Source organism: Lissotriton helveticus, chromosome 12, assembly GCF_964261635.1.
Source record: "Lissotriton helveticus chromosome 12, aLisHel1.1, whole genome shotgun sequence".
Taxonomy (NCBI): Eukaryota; Metazoa; Chordata; class Amphibia; order Caudata; family Salamandridae; genus Lissotriton; species Lissotriton helveticus.
The window spans coordinates 503,049,272-503,071,510 of NC_136073.1; positions in this window are offsets into that span (position 1 = coordinate 503,049,272).

Below are 22,239 nucleotides of genomic sequence, written 5' to 3' on the forward strand. Positions count from 1 at the left end.
ATCCTGTCTGTCTTATTATGAGTTCAATTCTGTCCCATTGGATATAATGAAACTTGTAATACGGTGTACAGGATATCCGTCATGTTTAGGATGGAGCAACTATTCCGCCAAATCAGGCCCCCAGTGTGTATAATATAGCTGCCTATGTCTTTTTTGATGGATGTATATCTTGTTGCTTTTTTTAAGGATTGTTTAAAAAATACATTTAATGATGGGGATGATAACAGTTGTTTGTTTATGTCTAATGATTAGTAGCTGCAATACTGGCTCTAACAGGCTTCCACTTCCTTTATTGGTGGTTTTCTTCTGGTAGGGATACCTGGTGATAATATGCAAGCCTAAAGGCAGACCTCGGGAGGTTAACCACCTGGGTCCAACTTCTGTTATCTCAGAAAAACAGTAAGAATAGTGCTTTATGTGATAGCTTTAGTGAAATCGCAAATACAAAGCTGCGGAAACTGGGAAGAGGAAGGGTACAATGCTTTCAAGAATAGTTTTAACTTCTTCACCAACCACAGCTTTATTACTGCTATGACATGGGGTTGCCACCACCTGTAAGTCTGAGTTGTGCTTGAGTCAACAGCAGAAACAGACTGCTGTTGAAGACAATTTGTGTGTTCTAAAGAAGAGTATACCATCTTGCTGGCATTTCTTGGACATTGAAAGTCTATTTGGACTATTATTGCATTGACACTTCTGGATAGAAAAAAGCTGTAGAGAGGCATCAAGCTCCTCCTCACATTGGTTTTCTCCTTGGATCACACAAATGTATGCATTAATTATATCTACATTAAATACTGAAGTACAGTGCAATCATTTATTTGATAAACCCTCATTATGTTGATGCATTCAAAATGTTGTTTTTTATATGAAATACCTGATTAATGTTCATTATTACACAAAATGATAACCATCAGTTGCCACAAAGAAAGAAATGTTTTGCCTTCATCATATTTACTAATGTACCAGTTTCTCTAGCCCTCATTCATAAAAGGACTTGTCTGCACCCACATGTTTCTGACTTCACATGGGTGCAGATGTCAGATGTTTGCAAATCCCCAAAAATAATTCAAGGTTAGGTTTCAAAGGCCTAGCAACGCTCACAGATTTACGCTCTGTGAAATGTTTTGTGAATTCCTTTTTCCCATGTGAAGACATATCCATCATGTCCAGGGAAGACATGGCTTGGCAGTTCGGGCTGGACTGTTCCCATGAGGCACAGGGTCAAGACTGATTTGCATATCGCCATGTCTGAACTGGGGTGGCTTGGTGAGCAAAATAACGATGGATTAAACCCAGATCTGTGACTGGGGGTGAATTTTTTACCATTGCGCAACATTCCGTCAATCATCTTGTGTGTTTTTCTGCTTCACCCTATGTGGAAAGGGTATGCCCAGACGTGGGTCCCTTGCTCACTACGCCACTGGAGTCAAGCTATCCTGGCTGAAGATGGGTGATAGCCAGAAACTGGTCCTAGGATGCTTTATTCCGGTCCAGGGAAGACATGGCTTGGCAGTTCGGGCTGGACTGTTCCCATGAGGCACAGGGTCAAGACTGATTTTCATATGGCCATGTCTGAACTGGGGTGGCTTGGTGAGCAAAATAGTGATGGATTAAACCCATATCTGTGACTGGGGGTGAATGTTTTGCCATTGTGCAACATTCCGTCCATCATCTTGTGTGTTTTGCTGTTCACCGTATGTGGGAAGGGTATGCCCTGACGTGGGTCCCTTTCTCATTACGCCACTGTAGTCAAGCTATCCTGGCTGAAGACGGCTGATTGCCAGAAACCGGTCCTAGGATGCTTTATTCCGGTCCATGGAAGACATGGCTTGGCAGTTTGGGCTGGACTGTTCCCATGAGGCACAGGGTCAAGACTGATTTGCATATGGCCATGTCTGAACTGGGGTGGCTTGGTGAGCAAAATAACGATGGCTTAATCCCAGATCTGTGACTGGGGATGAATGTTTTGCCATTGTGCAACATTTCGTCCATCATCTTGTGTGTTTTGCTGATATCCATCATGTACAGCAGAATATCAATCAGTAAGCAAAAAAATTCAGAATTTAATTGCAGTAAAATATAACCTATAAGATTTATACTCTTCAGTCTCGCCTACATATAGTCCTGTCTCTTAGTTAGTGTGATGTCCTCCAAGTGTTTATGATGGGGAGCAACACATCTTCTATTTTTTCCTCCAATTCCTTTCACATACCTTCCAATGTATGTCTCAAATAATGTTATATTTGATCTCCAGACAAAATGTCTACAGCTTCCAACTATTTAATCAATCTTCCACTGTGTGGGAAATCCAGGTCGGAGGGACCCTAGGCAGTTAGAAGGTACTGGGTCTCAATTGTAACAACTCACATTTTGGAGTACATACATACTGGGGACCCTTAAGCTGGAAAGCACGTACCCCTTGTATCACTTGACAAACTGGGCAGTGAGGCAGAGTAGTTCATCTCATACCTGAGGGAGATGCAATGGGATAGAGACATATAACTCAGCACTGCTAATATATTGTGTGCCAGCAAACACAACCCCATGAATACACAATTTCCTTCTGTGAGTTCAGGACAAACATAAGCAGTGCATTAATTAAAAATCAGGCCTCCTGGTCTCTAAGGGAGACACCAAATAGCAGCCAACAGCAGAATGTAAGACGCTTAATCAAAATGTATATCAGCAGTGGGAAAATATTTTAGAACATCCCACAAAAGTGCACTTAATTTAACTTCCATTACTCACCATGAAAATATTGCAATGATAAACATTAAAAGTGTGAACATTTCATTTAAGAGTTTCCACTTTTACCAACATTACCTAGCCACCTTAGCGAACCTAACAAATTTTCATGCACGATAGAGCATCTGGGAAAAACCCCAAATCCAGGATGGCAAGTTGAGACATTCCTTGAGGGTTCACTTTTCATGATCTCAGCAGACTTAGCAGGATATACTGTGCAGGCTCCTAAGACTCATTGAGGGGAGGGCTGTTGCTCTACTTGTAGTCCCCAAAATGCTTTAGTGGCACCCTTGCCCATCTGAGATAACACTAGAACAAATTGTGGAAAAGCTCAGGTGGCTTCTTTTTATTTTTGTTGCTGGTCTTCTTCGCTAAAAATGTGCCCACTGGCATGCAACTTTGTTCACCATGGGTGCTGTTGCTCATCTCTAATGGGCACACATGCACTGGCAGGTAAGCTGGCTTCCCCCTTTGTACACTAATACATGATTTCAGTATGGTATCCTCTCCCAGCTTTCCCGGTAATACAGGGAAGCACATGGGGAATTAAATGGGAGAGAGAGTGACTGTACACTTAGTGCTGGTGGAGCCCCTCTGTGGCCCCTGCCAGAAAAGTTCAATTACTTATAGGCCTAGGATTCCCTGACTAGTGAAAGCTGCCGGGGTGGTCCCCACCTCTACTCATTGAAGCAAGATGAGTTCCTCACACCTCTGTCACTGACAGTGATTGGCTCCCTTGGAGGGACCCTGAGTAGAAATCCCACGCAAGCTCAAAGAACCTGCCTGGTCATTAACAAATGCTGTACAGAAGCAGCAAAACCACATTCTAATATCTCTGGTCTTGTGCATCTTTTCTCAATAGGGTTTTCTATTCATTGCTCCCAGTTGCGCACTCCAATCACCAGTTGTATTCTTCTACTGCCTCCGGATCTCTAAAATGTTGAGATGTTTTTTTTCTGGTGCTTTTGAACTACTCTTAGCAGCTCCTGGAACTGCTGCTTCTCTGTTCTAGCAGTAATGGACTAAATGTACTCAGAATCTGCCCTCCTGTCCTTCTGACAAGGGGCCTTCCTGCAGCAATTGCAATGGCCCTGTAATCAGACCACGCCTTCTGCCTGCACTACCCAGTCCCCTAAGGGTCCTTTGCACTTATAGGGCATTTTTTGTGTATTGTAGAAGTCAGTCATAAATCGTCCAAAGTTCCCTATTACAGCACCAGCCCACACAAAGCCAATGGGACCTCTCATCAGGGTCTCTAGCAAGCCCTTCATCTATCACTAGGGGGAGTGGGAAGACAGATCCACTGTTTTTTGTCCAGGTAAATATTTATGGAGTTGTGTAAGGCAAAACATCGCTTACCTATAGAAACGTACCTTCAAAATTCTTTTGTCCTTGATATTCTTGACATGATATTTTGTCCCATGATATTTCTGTTTCTGATATTCTGTCTAAATACCAAATATCACATTAGGAGACCAATTACCTAAAATTCAATTGAAACAAATGAGGCTATTAAATTTCATTAGATCACCCTTCATGTCACAATAAAGTTGAAAAAAAGAGTTGAAAATGGAAATCAGGAACGGGGTTCACACACTATAGTGTCACAGCTATTTTACAAATAACTACAATATGTCACTAGAATCATTACACACACTGAAAAATAGGATGTGAATAATGGTCTGTATTCATTTTTTAATTCTTTTCTGATAAAAGTGCCTTCATTGGAATAAAATAAACCTTTCAAGAGATGAACGAATATCGTAGATAAAATCAGGTATTTAAGGCCTTTGTACGCTGATGAAACTAAATAAATCCCTATGTCAAGGTAAGAATCGATAAGAGTAGAGAAATAAAAATAATTTTAGGTTAAGAATGTATTTTTTTATGCTTGAAATATTAATATATTTATTTTAATCAAGATCTTTTATTTATCTTACGATGTGCGGTGCATTCATTTATTAATTTTTTATTTGCTATTATATGTCTGTTTCCTGCAGTCTATTTCCTGGAGAAGTTTTTGTGATAATAGTATACACAGAAGATGGTATGCAATGTGTTGATGGTGTATGAACTTCCTATTGCACTAATAGTTATTTAATATGCTATATCCATGGAAATCTTGATTATTAATTATGTTTGTCTTCTTGCGAGTCTCAGCCATTGGTGACTGCTTTATTATGATTTTATAATACATAGGATTCTGTAATCCCTGTATAAATGCTTGTCTCTAATTTCTTTATAATCAGCAACATCCATGTGTCAATTATGAAGAAAAGATGTCATCACTTGACTGTTATAAGTTTTAAGTTATTACAGTTGAGTTCTGACATCTCAATGCCTGCTGCCAGAGACAGCAGCCAAGGTGAAAGGCAGGCCTGGTCAAGTAACATGATTGAAGCAGCTGTTTAAAGCAATGAAAACAGAACTTTGCTTTTCTTTCTGCTCTATTTTTAGCTTACAATGACAAGCAGAGAGAACATGTTTATTTTTTGCAATCATTAGCTAAGTAGAGAAAAACTGCAATCTTTTTGCACATTTCTATGCATTCTGACTTACAGCAGTTTTCATGTTTTCTAAAAACTGACTTTTATTGAACTGTTTTAATATCTGTTTGCAACAAATATCTAACAGGTTTTTGATGTGTTAAATTTTGCACAGCAGCTTTTAATTGTATTCTTCATGTTTGCATTTGAAAGAGCTGCACACCAAGGTTTTAAGTGGTTGTCGGAAAGGTGATGGTGTGACCATGAATTATATGGGATAAGAGTACCCTGTGATGTACATGATAAAGATATTTCAAGGCACCTCAGAGTTCCATAAACATATAAAGGAACTCAGCCTTTGGCTTCATTCCGCTATATGGTTATGAACTCCTTGGTGACTTTAAATATCCTTATAATGTATGACAGGTGGTACTTTATCCTATATTCAATGATAAAATACAATGATTTCAAATGAAACCAGAGCTTATCCTCCTAGTCAACTTCTATAATAATGACTTTTCAACCAGGTGTAGTTTGCTTTTCCAGGGATTGTTTTCATTGATTGGCTCACTTGCTGATAGGGAGTCTCAGGCAGGCAGACCCTTTAATCTCCTCTTGGCAGGTGATTATAACACTGAATTGGGCATATAGCCACATTTGTCACCATTCATGTGTGATCCCCACTATGAAAGCAGATCCTGGTGCCATGGACTCCAGGGGATGTTTATTGTTGCAGCATCTGGTGGACTATGACCTAGAGAATGCAGTTTCCTCTAGTGCCACTGCAACCATACCTACTTTCACCAGGAGGGGACCTCTCTCCACAATAGACTATGTTTTTACATCACAGAGCCTACTTCCATTTATCACTGGGGTGAGGTCGTTGGATTGGAATTTAGTGACCATAATCTCATTGTGTTGCAGATTGCGGTCCCCATGGAGCGCCAGTATGCAATTGCTGGAAGTATTCAGGCATTAACTACTAAAGACGCTGGTCGCAGATTGGTTTGACGTGATGCCGACATGAAGCCAGTCCTTAATATCATTGTGGGAACTAGTATGGACCTAGTGAGTCATTATTCATCAAATGTGCAAGGCTTGGACGTGGTCTTAAAAACGCTTTGGCATACTTATGTTCCAAGTAAAAGGTTTTTTGAGCAGGCCCACTGGTAGGGATTTACCATCAGGATACGCAATGGTTTGATAAAGAATGCAGAGTGATGAACAATAATCTGCGTAAGGCCATAAAGCAAATCCCTAGTAATCAGCTTTTAATTGCAGCTCACAGGAAAGTGTATGCCCTGGCACTGAAAAAGAGAAAATTGGCATTCAAGGATAAGAATTGGGAGGCGATAGTAGTAGCCTGTAAGACAAATATCCTCAGGCATTTTGGAAAGCAGTGCAGGCAGGCATGTCACAGGTCCTGCCCCCGGACAAAGTCACCATCCACATGACCCCCGAGGTGCGGTTAGATTACTTTTCATTTGTTTATTTCTCTGAAACTGTGACCATAGACAAGGAAATTAATGAATGGTTCTTCTGTGGCAATTTGTCATTTAGGGAGGAGCAAGTTTACAAAGCCATCTATGACATCCTGGGTTAAAAAGTGCCGGACCTGGGCCGGGTACCAATTGACCTACTTAAGGAGGACCCTGGATTTTGGGCACAAGTACTCACTTCTGTTTTTAACACGGTCTGTAGCGAGGGGATTATACCGTCTTGGAGCCTTTCAATTGTTGTACCCATTTTCAAAAAGGGCAATGCCAACAATCCTAGGTGCTAAAGCCCAATATCCTTACTGGTCTCCACCACTAAAACAATTGGCAGTGTAGTCTTAGATCAACTCCTCTTGCCGTCAAGGGAGAGTAACATTATTTCACTGGTTCAATACAGTTTCTGGAAGGGCCTAGGAACTATCAAGCAGTGTTTGAATTTACATCTTATCGTGACCAAACATAAAAATGCAAGGGGGAACCCCAATCCATCTCATGTTCATCGACCTATCGAGCACCTTTAATTGTGTGAAAAATTAGATATTATGGCCAAACCTGGAGCTTATGGACCTTGAGGTGGACTAGGTGTCCTTTCTTACACTTCTCCACGGGATCTGTCAGTAAGATTTGGCAAGGCTGGTGAGGGTACTCCCCCATTTAATGTCAATTGTGAGAATGTCAAGGTTGTGTACTCACCCCTATCATCTTCTTACTATACATTACTGATTTAGAAAGGACATTGGTTCTCGCTGGGGCAGATGTACCACTTGTCGAGACTAAAGCTGTGCTCGCTTTATTATATGCACATGACGCGGTGCTTCTCCCTAGAATGGCGAATGGCCTGAAGACATTGCTCAGTACTTCTGTGGGATTCATGAAGTGACTTGATCTGGAAACAAACTATTTCAAAACATTTGTCATGGTGTGTGGCCCTAGGAACAGGAAAAATGTGTACCCTGTCTATTGGCCGGACAAAACGAAGTAGGGTGACCTCTTTCCCTTATCTTGGACTGAAATTTGATGAGCTTACACATGGTCTGCATGCTTTAGAAGTAGATTTACCTGCTATTCTCGTGCTGTTGGTACCATTTTTTCTCTTGCTGTCTGTAGTGGTAGAAAGCCAGTGACTCAGTTTTAGAAATCCACAAAAGAAAGTGCCTCTTAACTTTTACGTATGACATAGCGGTATGGGGCTACAGAGATGCTGCTATCATCCAAGCAGAGGAAAATAGATTTTGTTGTCATCTGCTGGGGGTTTCTCCCTCGACCTCTCATTTTTCTTTACATCAAGAACTAGAGCTACAGTATGTTCAGGATCGTATTGGCCCCGCTCCTGTGGCTCTTTGGTGTGCCATCTGGTCAAACAAGAAAGCCGAGATCAACTGGGCAGTTGTCAGAGATTATCTTTCTTATGACAACGGATTGAACATCCAGTGGTTGAAGTATATGAGAGATACCACCTCAGCCCTGTTCTGTGCATACTTATTTGAGAACCTAGATACCATCACTAAGAATGATAAAATGTGGGTTCAGGATTGCTTCTGTAACCACAGACAAGCCACTAGGGAGGCTGTGGCAGTGGTGAAGCCGTTTGTAAGAAACTACTGTTTGGTCCAGATGACAGCAGGGATCGCCCCATATTTATAATTTGTGCAGAATGTGTATGAATGTAACTAATTGATTCGATTTACGCTGCGAAAAATACATTGGTTGTTGTGTTTTCCCTATAGGGCAATACTCTCCAGACTGTATTTGTATTTGCCCCCGTGTGATGAGCAATCAAACCAGACCTAATTCCATTGTGTTTTCTTTTGTAATTATTATCTCCCTTACACCAGGAAATTTACCAAGTGTAAAGCTGCCCTGCTCTTCCTACAGTAACTCCTTGATCCAGATAAATGTTCTTTGGTTGGCTGCTTCATGAGGAATATCCTACGTGTGAGAGAGGCAATATTATTTTAAATAACGTTCACACATTCCCATCTGCACTTTATGTCTCGGCCTCTGTGTTCTGCTGTTTTAATCCTATTACATAATGCATCAGTGTTTTATTTGAAGATTGGAATGTTTATTATGTTTTATGCTTGGTATGTATTCCTTTTTTATTGATGTATTTTAAATATTAATATATTTGATTGGTATTTTTTATATTAAGTGTGTGTGTTTTTATATTATGCTTGTCTTTTATGATCATCTGTGAAATGATTGAATAAAGATTACCTGACCTGAACAACTTTGTTAATACTGATGGGCGAATAATTTGAGATAGGCCTGTTCTTTGCCTTGTCTCTTAGAAACCCCGCTTATTCCAACAAAGGCTTTGCTAAATAATGTCCAAATTCCAGTAAATATCTAACCACTCACTGAGCTGATTCTTACTGAATTAGACAAATAACGAAACCTTGCACTCTACTACAAAGATGTGCACAGATTCCATGAGGGAGCAGAGACGAATTCTGGTTGCAGCTATGTTATCAGAAGTGAGAAACTAAGCAGTAGGAAAATGCAGTTGGAATCATTAAAGCGGATATTTTGTGAAACTCTGTTTTAAGACTCATTTTGGTAATGTTTAAATAAAGAAAAAACGGTTACCTCTACGTATGTAAGACATATCACAGTATGGGGTAACTGTACAACTTTGAATATATAAAAAAAAAACTGAAGTTCAACAAGAAAGGGGAAATATGCTTGAAGACGTTTTAAAACATTTTTTCTAACAAGGTTGTAGTTCACCCACCGACCCATTTGCACTGGAAAGAGAGGTTGAATAGGGTAGTATATCAATAAAGGCTTTGTACTTTTGATCACTGCATTTTCAGTCCATAGCAATATTTTAACTATTTGTCTATCCTACATCATTCTAAAATTATTCTGTAACTCTATTTTTCAGAAGCAGGAATCTGGTCTGCCTTTTTTTATATCAATTATCCGGAAAAAAACAATTTTGTAGTTATGGACTATCATGCTACTGGAGTTACTGAAATCAGAAACAAATACAGAAGATGGATGAATTGTTTATCTTTAGTAGATTAATTTAATGTAAATTAGAAGCACAATAGGTAATTGGTGAGGTATACTACATGTTTAACCTAATTTATTTTAACAAGATAAAACTTTCTATTTGTGTCAGAAATTGGGTTGTTAGTTGACGGGGTGTTAAACCTGCTCAAGCAACAGCCACAATCCCTGGCTGGGTGAAACCACACAAGGCCATAAATTAACATGTGCCTAATCCTCTGGACCTTGCCACAAAAGCAGTCAGGATTAACCAGAGTCAAGATGTACAGTATTTATGCAACCCACAAACAGTAATATAGTTAATATACAACACAAGGAAAATCCCACACCAATTTAGGAAAGTAGGGCATGTTTTAATGAATTGTTTGACATCAAAATGAAAACAATCCAATCAGTTGAACCAGAGTTAAATATTTTTAAAGTTTAAAGTAAAAACTAGCGCCTAAAATGTCACAGCTCCAACCGCGAATATTTGCTGCACAAGGAAGGCTCACAGTTGAAAAATATGGTGGCCCATGATAGAACATGGTTCGAATGGAAAAAGTGGATTGGGCATGGTCTGCACTTACCCTTGAAAATCGAAGAAATTTCATTAAAAAAGTGTTCTTAGAAGGCAAAGCAGGAGGGGTATGAGGAGGAGACATCATCATCGGGGAGCCGCTAGCTGAAATTGCAGTAAAGATTTCATTGTTTGGACTTAGTATTTTTTTGAGAAGTCAAATATCTCCAGAAAGATAGGGCAGGAGGCTGTAGCCAACAAGAGTTCCACACGGTTGGATATCCCTTTGGCAAAGGACCGGTGAACAGGATTTGCTGCTGTTGAGAAGAACATAGCTGGATCACCAGTGAAGTCAGGTCAACCGGCTGTGCACCTTGGGCACGTATTGAACATTTTGGTTCCAAGTTGTGGATTTTTTCTATCTGAGCAACACTACCAAGGGCCCAGGACTGAAAGGAAACCATTTGGAGGGTTAGGACTTAGTCTCGCTGTGTCCAGATGCAGCTTCAAGATGGGTGGAGCCTCTTCTATCTCTGAGGCTCTGATTAGGAGGCCAGCCAACTAGCACTTGAAGTTACTATGGCAGTCCTCTGTTCATCGAGTGGAATGGGGTCAAGCAGCAGAGGAAGCCTCTGATGGTTGAAGGCAGGCTCCAGGCAGTAAAGCAATCTTTCCAAGTGCAGCAATGTAGTCTTGTGGAGTACCCAGCAAGCCACAACAGAGGTAGTCCTTGCGCAGGTCTGAAAAAGAACTGAAGAGTAGGTCTGAGATTCCTGTTTTAACCCCTTCGGTGCTCATGATGGAGCGGTTCCATCATGAGCGCCGGTTGGGCAGTGCTTATGACGGAACCGCTCCGTTACGGCCCCGTCCCCTCAATAGAACCATCAGCACAGCGCGAAAATTTGCACCGCGCTGAAGGGGTTAATAGCATGTGCCTTCTTTGAAGTAGGAGAAATGTTTAAAGAAATCTCTTTGAAGTGCGAAACCTGACTTTACCATTAAAGAGGATTTTAAATTACAATTTATCGGACACCAAACATGAATCCCCTCCCAAATCAAATGTTAGCATTCATTAAACGTAATAAGGCAACCCAAATTTATCCTGTAGTGGAGGAAGGCCTCACAATAGTAAAAAACGAATCAATCAGAGTACTTGTAAATTGCACTACTTACCCGTGAGAGTCTCAAGGCGCTTTGGGGAGGGGGGGGGGGTGCTGCTACTGCTCGAAGAGCCAGGTCTTGAGGACTCTTCTGAAGGCGAGTAGGTCTTGGGTCTGCCGTATGTGGGAAGGGAGGGTGTTCCAGGTCTTGGCGGCGAGGTAGGAGAAGGATCTGCCGCCGGAGGTCATTCGTTGGATGTGGGGGACAGCGGCGAGGGTGAGGCTGGCAGAGCGGAGCTGGCGGGTGGGGGTGAAGAAGCTGAGTCTGCTGTTCAGGTAGGCTGGTCCGGCGTTGTGGAGTGCTTTGTGTGTGTGGGTGAGGAGCTTGAAGGCGATCCTCTTGTCGACGGGGAGCCAGTGTAGGTCTCTCAGGTGGGGGGTGATGTGGCTGCGGCAGGGGACGTTGACGATCAGTTGGGCGGAGGCGTTTTGGATGCGTTGTAGTCGTCGTAGGTGTTTGGCTGGGATTCCTGCGTAGAGTGTGTTGCCATGGTCCAGTCTTGTGCTGACAAGGGCCTGTGTCACCGTTCTTCTTGTTTCGGTCGGGATCCACCTGTAGATCCTGCGGAGCATGCAGAGGGTGTTGTAGCAGGAGGAAGAGATTGTGTTGACCTGCTTAGACATGGAGAGGGAGGAGTCGAGTATGAATCCTACGTTGCGTGCATGGTCAGTGGGTGTTGGTGCTGTTCCCAGTGTGGTCGGCCACCAGGAGTCATCCCAAGCTGAGGGGGTGGGTCCGAGGATGAGGACCTCCGTCTTGTCCGAGTTCAGCTTCATACGGCTGCTCCTCATCCAGTCGGCGACAGCCTTCATTCCCTCGTGGAGGTTGGTTTTGGCGGTGTGTGGGTCCTTGGTGAGAGAGAGGATGAGCTGGGTGTCGTCAGCATAGGAGATGATGTTGAGGTTGTGATGGCGGGCCACTTGTGCGAGGGGGGCCATGTAGACGTTGAACAGCATCGGGCTGAGAGATGAGCCCTGGGGGACGCCGCAGATGATGTCGGTGGCTTCAGATTGGAAGGGTGGGAGGCAGACGCTCTGGGTTCTGCCAGAGAGGAAGGACGTGGTCCAGTCAAGGGCCTTCTCTTGGATTCCGGCTTCTAGGAGGCGTGTCTTTAGAGTGCGATGGCAGACCGTGTCAAAGGCGGCTGACAGGTCCAGGAGGATGAGGGCTGATGTTTCGCAGTTGTATAGTTGGTGCCTGATGTCGTCTGTGGCGGCGTTGAGGGCTGTCTCGGTGCTGTGGTTTCATCTGAATCCGGACTGGGACAGGTCCAAGAGGTTGCTGTCTTCCAGGTGGTGGGCCAATTGCATGTTGACAATTTTCTCGATGACCTTTGTTGGGAACGGGAGCAGGGAGATGGGCTGGAAGTTCTTGAGGTCCTTGGGGACCACCTTGGGGTTCCTAAGGAGGGCGTTGATTTCGGAGTGTTCCCAGCTTTCCGGGGATGTCGCTGATTCAAAGGAGATGTTGATGACCTTCCGTAGTTGGGGTTAGATGGCTGCGTCTGCTTTGTTGAATACGTGGTGTGGGCACGGGTCTGACGGAGATCCTGAGTGGATGGAGTTCATGACCTTGCGTGTCTCGTCGTCGTTGACGTTGGACCAGGAGGTCAGGCGGTTGGCACTGGTTGTATTCCTAGGGGAGGTGGAGTCTGGCATAGTCGGGGTGGTCGTGGTTTTGAAGCTGCCGTGGATGTCAGCGATCTTGCGGTGGAAGAAGATGGCTAGTGAGTCGCACAGTTCTTGTGAGGGCGGGATGTCGTTGGCGTTGGCACTGGGGTTGGAGAGTTCCTTTACGATGCTGAAGAGCTCCTTGCTGTCGTGTGCGTTGTTATCCAAGCGGTCTTTGAAGGAGGATCTCTTGGCCAATCTGATGAGGTGGTGATATCTGCGGGTGGTGTCCTTGTGGGCTGCGTGGTTGTCCGGTGTGCGTTCGTGGAGCCATATCTTCTCCAGTTTCCGGCATGCACGTTTGGAGGTCTGGAGCTCGTCGGTGAACCAGGTGCCTCTCTTGCTGGCATGGCTGTTGGAGGGTTTCTTGAGCGGGGCGAGGGTGTTGGCGCAGTCGTCGATCCACTGTCTGAGGTTGCAGGCTGTGGCGTCTGGGTTGGTGGGGTCGGCGGGTGAGTTCTGGGCGAGGGTGGTGATCAGCTGGTCTTCGGTGACTTTGCTCCAGCAGCAGCGAGGCAGCTGTTGGGTGCGGTGATGCGTGGTTAGTTTCTTGAAGGTGAATTGGATGCAGTGCTGGTCGGTCCAGTGGAGTTCAGTGGTGTGGTCGAAGGTGACGTGGGTGCCTGTGGAGCAGACGGGGTCCAGCGTGTGGCCGGCGGCATGGGTGGGTGCGGTGATGAGTTGTCTGAGGCCAAGGTTGGCGAGGTTATTGATCAGGGTGGTGGAGTTGGCGTTGTTGTTGTTCTCGAGGTGGAAGTTCAGGTCCCCGAGGAGGATGTAGTCCATGGAGGCGAGTGCGTGGGTGCTGGCGAGGTCGGTGATGGAGTCACTGAACTGAGCCCGGGGTCTGGGGGGTCTGTAGATGAGTGTTCCTCTGAGGGTGGTGTTGGGGTCGGTGTGGATCCAGAACTGTTGGTGTTTGGCGGTGTTCAGGGTGTCGTCTGCGTGGGTGGCGACCTTTAGGGTGGACTTGTGGACAATGGCTATTCCTCCTTCGATTCCGTTGGCGCAATCCCTGCGGGTGATCTTGTAGCCATCCGGGATGGCTATGGCGATGTCGGCGGCTGAGGAGTCGTTCCACCAGGTCTCAGTCAGGAAGGCCACGTCTGGGGCGGAGGTGTTAAGCAGATCCCAGAGCTCGACGGTGTGTTTGCATGCGAAGCGGGTGTTGAGGAGTATGCAGCGGAGGTGGTTGGGTCCAGTCCTTGGAGGTTTGGTGGCTCTGTCGCAGGTGAAGCTGCAGGTGCGGCAGGAGAAGGGTCCATGGGTCCATTTCGGGGCGGCCTGGAAGCAGGTGTGGTTTTGGCCGGCGTTGAGTGCGTGGAGGGTGCTGGCGTCGTAGTGGAGTCTGGTGTCGTGGCGTCCGTGGGGTCCAGGGGTTCTGGCGCTGGGCGCTGTCCAGGCACAGATGGGCTTTTCTTCGGCGTGCCAGCGGCCCGCCCCCTGCGCGCGTCCGCTGCGCGGCTGTGCAGCGTCCGGCATATATGGGGAGGTGGGAGGGAGGAGCAGAGCCGGGAGGCGGGAGCAGCGAGAGGGCAGGCGGCGGGGCCGCAGGGGGCACAGCGGCGGGGAAACAGTGGTACAGAAAGCAAAATGGGGCACAAGGGGGGGGAACGAGTGGCACAGAGCAGAAAACGAGGCACAAAGAGGGGGAGACAATGGTACAGAATGCAAAATGAGGCACAAGGCGGGGAAACGAGTGGCACAGAGCAGAAAACGAGCCACAAAGAGGGGGAGACAGTGACACAGAAAGCAAAAAGGACGGAGGACACTTATCAGCGGCAGCAGGGGCAGACAGTCGGAGCTGCATGGAGGGGGAGCGACTGACCAGGAGGGTCAGGGGTCAATCACCTCACAGCGCAGCCTCCGGCATATATGGGGAGGTGGGAGGAAGGAGCAGCTGGGAGGCGGGAGCAGCGATTGGGCAGTGGGCAGTCAGGGGGGCGGGGCTGTGGGGGGCACTGCAGAGGGGGAAACTAGTGCAACAGAAGACAAGAGGGGCACAAAAAAACGAGTGGATCAGAGGGCAGAAGGGCACAAAAAACAAGGTAAAAACGAGTGGCACGGAGGGCAGAAGGGCACACAAAACGAGTGGAACAGAGGGCAGAAGGGCACAAAAAACGAGTGGAACAGTGGGCAGAAGGGCACAAAAAACGAAGGAAAAATGAGTGGAACAGAGGGCAGAAAGGCACAAAAAACGAGGGAAAAACAGGTGGAACAGAGGGCAGAAAGGCACAAAAAATGAAGGAAAAACTGATGGAACAGAGGGCAGAAAACGAGGCACAATAGGGGGAAACAGTGGCACAGAAAACAAAAAGGATGGAGGATACTTTCCAGCGGCAGTGGCAGCGGCAGCAGGGGCACACAGTCGGAGCTGCGTGGAGGGGGAGCGACCTACCAGGAGGGTCAGGCCTCACAATAGTAAAAAAGAATGGGGCATTTTTTCACTACCAGGACATATAAAACGTAAAAGTACATGTCCAATGTTTTAGCTATAACGCACCCTTCCCTGTGTGCTACCTAGGGCCTTCCCTAGGGGTACCTTATATATAACAGACCACGTGTATGGGGTAAAACTGTTAAGCAATGTACACAATGAATCTTCTTTAGCAGTTTAGTCCATGGGTAGCCCAGATTGATCAATTGTAAAGCAGAGAAACAATGACTACATACTTTCTTAGGTGTTATAGAATGTCAGTCCTTGTTCAAGAGGTAAAACTCAGTAAGCCTAAACTACAGTGATTCTGCTCAAAGTTCAATAGTTCACCACCCTCAAAGTAGCTGGATAAAATGTGGTTGCTTCAGCCGCAGTACAAAAACTGGACAGTGTGTTAGGTAACAGGGATGTTCATAGCACATTATCTCCAATCTCCAATTCTGGTGAGAAGGTTTATCAGACACAGGGCAGTAAACCAGTAATGGGTCCAGTGTTGCACTGTTCTAGGTTCTGGTTGTCAGTCGTTGCTGGGAGTTTCATGGACACATTATAGCTACTGCTTAATGGGAGTCACAAACTTCAGGGGTCTTGACTCGCCAAATGGAATGTTGTGACCATGTTTTTGATGCAGACGAAATAGCTTAGGGAAAACCAAAAACACAGAATGGCTACTACTTGGATAACAGTGAGTGAGGATGTTTCTGATTCATGGCCTGTGTTCATTTTTGAGCCCAGCCTAATAAAAAATCCTAATTGGAATACACATTTTTTTCTAAGAGTTGACTGACTATCATGGATAAACATAAGTGGAAAATAAGTGTAGTTCCTCTTTTTGTGTGGTCACCCCCTGCTTTTTGCCCCAAATTCTGATGGTTACGACTCTGAGAGTGGACTAGAGTCTTCTTCCCAAACCCCAGTGCCTGTGCTCTCCCCTAAAATGGTTATGCTCAATTTGGTAATCCCAAATTGGCAAAAACTTTACCCTCTTATAAGTCCCTAGTATATGGTACCAAGGCGCCATGGGGATGGGTGATAAAGGAGACCCCAGGGCTACAGGACAAGTTTGTGCCATCCTGGTTGACCTGTGCAACCTACTGACAGCAGGCCTGCTGAGGAATCCTATTCCAAGGAGACCTAATATGTAATTCATCACTTCTGCCACTTCAGGATATTTAAGCAGCCCAGATTCAAACATTTCTTGCTTCCAAAACACTCACATGTTACTGAAGGTAGCTTCCCTGTTCCTAATGTATTTTTGTTTGTGAAGGTGAAACCATTTCATTTTGTTTATTTGTTTTTCTGATCAGAAAGAAGAAGTTTGTCCCTAAAACTCTAGAGGAAGCTGGGAAAGGCTATAAATACCTTTGTATACACAGAGCTAATTCACACTGTGGCAAGTTACTGAACATTTCTTTCTTATTCGGATTCCTTACTTTTTCAAAGATTAATTCTTCGTTACCATTTAAAGTTTAGCTTGTTTCTGCTACTAATCCCGTGTTCTAGGTTAGCGTTCATTTTACCATGCTATTAGTTAATTTCTAAACTGAAAGCAATACACATTTAAACAGACTTAATATTTGGTGTTTATGTTTTAGAAGCATTATTTAAATGACATCAGATCAATCAATCAATCAGGGAATTGTAAGCACTCTACTCACCTGTGCGGGTCTCAAGGAGCTGAGCGGGGGTGTCCGCAGATCTATTTAGCCAAAGAGCCAGGTCTTGAGGGTCTTCCTGAACATGTTCATGGCGGAGGCGCGTCTGATGTCTGCCGGTGAAATAAAATGAAATTTAATTTGTAAAGCGCATGGCTGCCCGAGAGCGTCCCAGCGCTAACAGAAAAGAACAAACTGAAAAGGGTACCGTTAGTTAGGGGTCCTTGGGAAAAAGAAATGTTTTAAGAGACTTTCGAAATTTGAGATGACAGGGTTCCGTTCAAATCCGGCCAGGGAGGGCATTCCTCGTTCCAGGTCTTGGCCGCAATGTGAGAGAAGGATCTTCTGCATGCTCTGGCTCTGTGGATGCGCTGGGTTTCGGCCAGTGCGAGGTTGGAAGATCTGAGGTTTCTTTTGGGTAAGTGGAAGTTGATTCTGTTTGTGAGGTATTTGGGTCTGTTGTTATGTAGGTATTTGTAGGCATGAGTGAGGATTTTGAAAGTGACTCTTATCTCCACGGGGAGCCAGTGGAGACTTCGTAGGTGTTGACTGATGTGTTCATGTCGGGGATGCTGGGATGACTCTGGTGGCTGTGTCCTGTATTGTCTGGAGTTTGCAGAGTAGGGACTTGTTGATGCTGGCGTAGAGTGCATTTCTATAGTCCAGTCTACTGGTGATGAGTGCGTGGGTGACTGCCTTCCTTGACTCAGGGGGGATCCACTTGAAGGTCTTGCGGAGGATGTGAGGGTGTTGAAGCAGTTGGAGGTGACGGCGTTGACCTGTTGGTTCATGGTGAGTGATGAGTCGAGTATGATGCAGAGGTTCTCGGCATGATCTCAGGGGGTAGGAGAGCTTCCGAGGGCGGTCGGCTACCAATCAATCAATCACAACATTTGTATAGCGTGTTACTCACTTGTGAGGGTCTCAAGGTGCTGGGGGGGGTGCTGCTACTGCTCGAACAGCCAGGTCTTGAGCAGCCTCCTGAAGGTTAGAAGGTCTTCGTCTGCCGTAGGAGGATGGGGAGGGTGTTCCAGGACATGGCAGCGAGGTGGGAGAATGATCGGCCACCGGTGGTCGTTCTCCTGGTGTGGGGGACTGTGGTGAGGCTGAGGTCGGCGGAGCGGAGCTGGCAGTTAGGGATGCGGAAGGTGAGCCGTTTGTTGAGGTATGCCGGACCGGTGTTGTGGAGGGCTTTGTGTGCATGGGTGAGAGCTTGAAGGTGATCCTCTTGTTGACGTGGAGCCAGTGCAGGTCTCTCAGGTAGGGTGTGATGTGGCTGCAGCGAGGGATGTCGAGGATCAGGCTGGCAGAGGCGTTCTGTATGCGTTGCAGTCGTTTCAGTAGTTTGGCCGGGGCTGCCGCGTAGAGAGCGTTTTGGTAGTCCAGTCGGCTGCTGACGAGGGCCTGGGTGACTGTTCTTCTAGTGTCAGTGGGGATGCACTTGTCGATCTTTCGGAGCATGCAGAGGATGTTGAAGCAAGAGGATGAGATGGCGTTGACTTGGTTGGTCACGGAGAGTGTGGAGTCGAGGATGGATCCCAGGTTGCGTGCTTGGTGGGTGGGTGTTGGAGCAGCACCCAGGGCGGTCGGCCACCAGGAGTCGTCCCAGGCTGAAGGTGAGGTGCCGAGGATGAGGACCTCCGTTTTTTCCAAGTTCAGCTTCAGGCGGCTGTTCTTCATCCAATCGGCGATGGCTGTCATACCTTCTTGGAGGTTGGTTTTGGCAGTGACAGGGTCCTTGGTGAGTGAGAGGATCAGTTGTGTGTCATCGGCGTAGGAGAGGATGTTGAGGTTGTGCAGTCTGGTGATGTGAGCGAGTGGGGACATGTATATGTTGTACAGTGTCAGGCTGAGGGAGGATCCTTGGGGTACGCTGCAGATGACCTTGGTGGCTTCGGATTTGAAGGGAGGGAGGTGGACGCTCTGTGTTCTGCCGAAGAGGAAGGAGGTGGTCCAGTCAAGGGCTTTGCCTCAGATTCCTGCATAGTGGAGGCGGTACTGTAGGGTGTGGTGGCAAACAGTGTCGAAGGCAGCTGATAGGTCCAGGAGGATGAAGGCCACGGTCTCGACGTTGTCCAGTAGGGCCCTGATGTCATCGGTGGCAGCATTGAGGGGTCCAGGATGTTGTTCTTCTTGAGGTAGTGGGTTAGCTGTTTGTTGACTGTTTTCTAACCCTGGGCGTCCGATTCGGCTACGCCCACGGAGTAGGCGTAGTGTTGCCTTCTACGCATTTTGCGTAGACAGCGTAGCCGGCAACACTACGCCCACTCCGTGTGCGTAGCCGAGTCGGCCGCCACCCGCCTCCCTCCCGCCCTCCCCTAGATACATTATTTAAGCAGCTAGCCTGAAAAATACAATTAAAAAGCACTTACCTTGTCCGGCGCTCGTCCGGGGCTCCCTCATTGAATAGCGTCGTTTCCTGGATACCAATGCGCATGCGCGGGCGGCTGCGCATGCGCATTTCTCGGGAGAAATGCGCATGCGCGGCCGCCCGCGCATGCGCATTGGTATCCAGGAAACGACGCTATTCAATGAGGGAGCCCCGGACGAGCGCCGGACAAGGTAAGTGCTTTTTAATTGTATTTTTCAGGCTAGCTGCTTAAATAATGAATGTAGGGGAGAGCGGGAGGTAGGTGCGTAGTGGGGCTACGCGGAGTGCGGGAGTGGGCGTAGCTTCTCGCCCTCTCCGCGTAGCTCCGCGGAGCCCCACTACGCCCACTACGCCCAGGGTTACTGTTTTCTCGCTGACCTTCACCGGGAATGGGAGCAGGGAGATGGGCCGGAAGTTTTTGAGGTCCTTGGGGTCTGCTTTAGGCTTCTTGAGCAGGGCGTTGATCTCGGCATGATTCCAGCTCTCCGGGAATATTGCGGTTTCGAAGGAGATGTTGATGACTTGGCGGAGGTGGGGTGCGATGGTGGTGCTGGCTTTGTTTAAGATGTGGTGGGGGCACGGGTCAGACGGAGAGCCGGAGTGGAGGGTGCTCATGGTTTTGATGGTGTCGTCCTAGTTGATGTTGTAACAGCTGACGAGGGGGTCGCCGCGGGCGGTGACCGAGGGCTCTGGAGTATCGCGGGCCGTGGAGGGCGCCTGGTTGTTGAAGCTGTTGTGGATGTCTGTGATTTTGCGGTGGAAGAAGGAGACCAGAGAGTCGCACAGTTCTTGTGAAGGTGGGATGTCGTTGGTGCTGGCGTTGGGGTTGGAGAGCTCCCTCACAATGTTGAAGAGCTCTTTGCTGTTGTGTGCATTGTTGTCGAGGCGGTCCTTGAAGGAGGTTTTTTTGGCGGATCTGATGAGGTGATGTTGCTGGCCTATGGCGTTCTTGTGGGCTGTTTAGTTCTCTGGTGTTTGTTCGTGGCACCATTTCCTTTCTAGCTTTCGGCAGTTTTGTTTGGAAGTCTGGAGGTCCGCGGTTAACCAGCCAGCAGTCTTATTCTTGCGGCTGTTGGAGGGATTCTTGATCGGGGTGAGGGTGTTGGCGCAGTCTTCGATCCAGCATCTGAGGCTGCTGGCGGCAGCATCAGGGTTGGTGGGGTCTGTGGGTAGGTTCCATGTGAGGGCGGTGTGTAGCTGGTCTTCATTGATTTTGCTTAAGCAGCGGTGGGGGATAAGTTTGGGTGCGGTGGTGTGTGGTAGGCTTCTTGAAGGAGAAGTGGACGCAGCGGTGATCAGTCCAGTGGAGTTCGATGGTGTGGCTGAAGGAAACGTGGGGGCTTGAGGAAAAAATGGGATCAAGCGTGTGTCCGGCAGAGTGGGTGGGGGTTGTGACGAGCTGTTTGAGTCTGATGTTGGCAAGGTTGTCGAGCAGGGTGGTGGAGTTGGTGTTGTTGCTTTTCTCGAGGTGGAAGTTCAGGTCCCAGAGGAAGATGTAGGACGTGGACGCCAGAGCGTGCATGCTGACGAAGTCGGCGATGGAGTCGCTGAGCAGCGCTCGGGGTCCGGGGGGCCTGTATATCAGAGTTCCTCTGAGGGTGGTGTTGGCATCAGTGTGGATCTGGAAGTGCAGGTGTTCGGCAGTGCTGAAGGTGTCGTCGGAGTCGGTTGAGATCTTGAGGGTGGTCTTGTGGACAATGGCGATTCCACCTCCTACTTCGTTAGTGCGGTCGGTCCCTGCGGGTGATCTTGTAGCCGTCTGGGATGGCTATGGCAATGTCGGGAGCCGAGGACTCGTTCATCTAGGTCTCAGTCAGGAAAGCGATGTCAGGGGAGGATGTGTTGAGCAGGTCCCAGAGTTCGATGGGATGTTTGCCTGTGGAGCGGGTGTTTAGGAGTAAGCATCTGAGGTGGTTGCGTCCTGTCCTGTTGGGAGGATTAGAAAAAACAAACAATATCCCAACTGGTATTATTGGAAAGACAAATAAATACATATGCATAAAGCATTATGCGAATATAATTAAGGAGAATCATTAAGTTTTTCAGATGTGCTCATGGCATCATGTAATAGATAGAAGCAGTTAGGCAATTTACAGTTGTAACAGCACTGTAGGTAAACAAATAACAACACAATCTAAATTGTACTTCGTGCTCAAAGTGTGCAAGTGGTACAAAAGGGGGTGGTGATGGACGGAGCATCTGAACCAATCAAACACTCACACCCAGTCAAAAGATCTGGGTTTAATCCATCACCGTTCTTTAGCCCACTCTGCCACCCCAGTTCAGACATGGCTATATGCAAATCAGTCTGACCCTGTGCCTCATGGGAATAGTCCAGCCCGAACTGCCAAGCCATGCCTTCCCTGGACCGCAAACAAGCTTCCGAGGACCGGTTTCTGGCATTAAAGCCATCTTCAGTGTGCAAGTGACATACAGAGTGGCAACGCAAGTGACAATTGTGATCAGCATAAATGGCGCTTAGTGAATGGTGCTTGAATATATACAGTGAAAACTAGAAAACAGTGTGGCTCCAAATGAATCGTTAAGCATGAGTTCTCAGTTGAGTTGACTGTAATTGGGATGGACCACACTGGGAGCTGTGCCTTTTATTGCGCTGAGCGGTCGACGACGTTTCGATCCTCTTTATTTGGGATCATCTTCAGGACTGGGTTGTAAGGGGCAACGGTGCTGTGAATTGCAG